This window comes from Cajanus cajan, chromosome 10 (genome assembly GCF_000230855.2).
Source record: "Cajanus cajan strain Asha chromosome 10, NIPB_CcT2T_4, whole genome shotgun sequence".
NCBI lineage: Eukaryota > Viridiplantae > Streptophyta > Magnoliopsida > Fabales > Fabaceae > Cajanus > Cajanus cajan.
The window spans coordinates 32,743,915-32,747,796 of record NC_138526.1 but is presented as its reverse complement, the minus strand read 5'-3'; positions in this window follow the sequence as shown (position 1 = coordinate 32,747,796).

Genomic DNA, 3,882 nt, shown 5'->3' with positions numbered 1-3,882 from the left:
TCCATTCGTTTCCATTATTCATAATAATATAACCAAATTAATATCCCAAGTTATTTTATATGCTCATTTTCTAATCCAACATTAAGCAATTGGGAATATCGAGGACTATAGAAAAAAGAATGGCCAATTTGCCATATATGAACAATATGTTGTTTTTCTCTGTCTGTACGGCATGCCTGCCTCACACAGGTTACTTTTACTTTATAACAAACACAAGGTTTAAAATATTTAAATACATTTTATTATATCTAAATTCAATAATAATATGATATATATTTAATTATTTCTCGCATTAGTGATTGTTTTTAAGTAATGCATAACATGTAATGTGATTAGATGCATGTTTTGTCAGTTTTAATTAATAATGGAAATCATTTTAAAATTTATATAAACTAAAAGAGATTAGAAGACAGAAATGATATTATAACATATTTTTAGAAATTACAAATACATATTTTATCTTAAACTTAGTTTTCTATTTAATTAGTCCAATCATACACCCTTGTGAATGCATGTTAATCATATTTAATTATGCCCTGTTATTATAAGTCTAAGGCTCCTCAATTCCTTCATTGTGTCCTAACTAAAATTTGCATGTAAAACTAAATCACTTGGGGAATCCTTCGTTGGCACCACCATTAATCATACTTTTCTGGTTTTTAATTATTTTATGGATAAGTTAATATTAATTTGGAATACAATTTTGGTCATACTTCCTTTGTTGACACTTGCAGAATAGATTAATGTATTTGTTAAAAAAAATGGTTTCCTAAAAGCAAGCTAGCATGTCCAAGATTGGATATGCAAACAAATATAAAATGTTTATATTAAAAAAACATGGTACAAAAAAGAGATAAAAATAAAATAAAACAACATCGTACACTTTATTTTTCTTGTGCTCATTGTGTAGTAAATTGAATATCATTGCAGCTTCTCCTTCTCCCTTATGTCACTCATAATAACAAATAATAATCATAATAAAAGCATATGCAGATCAACTATTTTAGACAAACTACTTCTCCATGTCTCATTGTAATGATATTGGCCAACAGCCAAGTGATGAATTTTTTTATATATTATTCTTTAAATAATTTGTATATCAAATTGTTAAGATATTAAAATGTTATTATTTAAGTATATTTTTGTCCTTGTAATATGATGGGTTATCTTGTGTCAATTTGTTTTCGTGGGAATTTTTTTTTATCAGAAAAAGGGTTATATTTTGTGGTGTATTAGATATTTATATACATTTTTATATTAATATGATATTATTTATTTTGAATTTATATGTTCATGAGTTTATTTTTAGTTATCACTTATCACTTAAAATGTCTATTAAGTAATATGTATGTATTTTATAAATTTGTATTTTTTCTTTTATTCTAAAGATGTAAGACTTTTTTTTAATATCCCAACATATAATATACTTGTTTTTGAGTTTTGGTTCTCATCAAATTATTTTTTTAAAATAAGTTTTGTAATACATTTTACAATTTTAATCCTTATTATCTTGTTTTACTTCTTGTAAAATACTCATTATTTATTTTGTTTTGATCTTTGTAATATATGTAAATAATTTTCTTTTAGCCCCTAACTTTATTTTTCACATAGGATTAATTAAAATTAAAAAAAAAAAACACGATGGTACTAGTAACTAAAATGAAAAAAAAAAAAAGATATATTAGAATGAATAAAAAAAATTACAAGGACAACTTAAAAAAAATACAAAGACTAAAACCAAAGAAATAGTATGGAAAAAAATGTTAGAAACATTATATTACTCTCTTTCTAACACTTTATTTATTATTTGATCGAAATATAGTAGTGTATCGATAGTATACAAACCATGAGAACACTTGAACCAAATGTTATTTTTATTATTCCATATAGAACATTTTGTCATAAGGTATCGAAAAATGATATAACAATTTCTAAAAAAAAATATATAACTCTTTTATAATTGTTAATAAAAATATTAAAATGTTTTCTCATATGCTTAATATTTTTAAATGTTTGTGTATTTCATCAGTGACACTAAATAAATTTATATGCATTTAATAAATATTTAAAAATAATTAAAATGTACTTAACATTAAATGATTTATGAATAATATTTCTAGAAAATTATATTAATCTAGTAAAAAAAATTATAATGACCCGACAAATTACTACACTTAATAAAGTACAGTACCTACACAACATAAAGCATAATCTACTCAAATATATTAGGGTTCTCATGTAACGGTTATCTAGACATTTATGCAACATATATATGTATAGGATGCATAAGACTTAAAACAATTTCTATCAATACAATTGAAAACATAAAATCTCTTAAGGGGTTACACATAATCCTTGTACATATATACAATATACATCAAATATGTTAAAAAATTAAACAACACAACCCTATTGACACTAGTAGAAAAAAGACTTTTAAAATCGGTTATTTTTCACTTTTAAAATCGGTTCTGTAACCAATTTTGAAAAAGCCGATTTTAAAAGTTAGACTTTTAAAATCGGTTAAATAACCGATCTTAAAAGTCTGGCTGGGAAAAAAATTAAACTGGAACGGGTCGTTCCAAAACTGGAACGGGCCTTTCCAGTCTAATCAAAAGGCTTAAAATTTAATTATTAGTACGGCCCGTTCCCATTGGAGAACGGCCTGTTCTTTCTTGAGTACAGGCCGTTCTCAAGGGAGCACGGCCCGTTCCCAATGGAGAACGGCTCGTTCTCCTTGGAGAATGGCCTGTACTCAAGGGAGAACGGCTCGTTCTGCAAGGAAAACGGCCCGTACTCAATGGAGAACGGCTCGTTCTCCTGGTAGAACGTCCCGTTCTCCTTGCAGAACGGGTCGTTCCAGGTTCAAAATTTAGCCAAGCTGAGCCTACAACGAAAATAGAGACGAGAAAAGCATGAGAAAACAAAAAGAGACACAACAAGAATATGAGAAGACGAAAATGAAACAAAAACGACAACGAAATTTACCTTATTGGAGACTTTAGAAAATGAGAGCGTCACAGATTAAAAAGAAGAATGGAGGGAAAGATTAAAGAGAATGAGAATGGAGGGGAATATAAAAGATTTCTGACAATACTTTTAAAATCGGTTATTGAAGAACTGATTTTGTATACTACATACAAAATCAGTTCTAAAATAACTGATTTTAAAAGTAGTACTTTTAAGATCGGTTCTTAAATAACCGATTTTAAAAGTAGCACTTTTAAAATCGGTCATAGAATAACCGATCTTAAAAGTACTTTTAAGATCGGTTATTTTATAACCGATCTTAAAAGTGCAATTTTTAAGATCGGTTATTTGATAACCGATCTTAAAAGTGGCACTTTTAAGATCGGTTCTTTTATAACTGATCTTAAAAGTACTTTTAAGATCGGTTCTTTTGTAACCGATCTTAAAAGTGCCACTTTTAAGATCGTTTCTTTTATAACCGATCTTAAAAGTACTTTGAAGATCGGTTAAAGTTTAACCGATCTTAAAAGTGTTCATGTTATTTACAAATTTGCCACCACGTCACTTTTAAGATCGGTTACCTTATAACCGATCTTAAAAGTCCGATTTTAAATCTAATTTTTGCACTAGTGTGATGGTCAATATCTCTACTCTACAACCACTATATTAGAGTAGTACATACAAAATAGGTCATCTCTAACATGATCATCCACTAACATCCAAGCCACCAAGATAATCTTGTCTTTCTCCCGTATCAAGTACGATCATTGTAATCCAATAACAAGGAAAAGAAAGGGTACTACAAGAAAAATTAACATTATCTACGGAAGAAATCTGTAGAAAGCATGAAAATTCATAGGTAACTGTTAATTATCTATGGATTACCTACGGAAAAAAATCTGTAGGTATAAT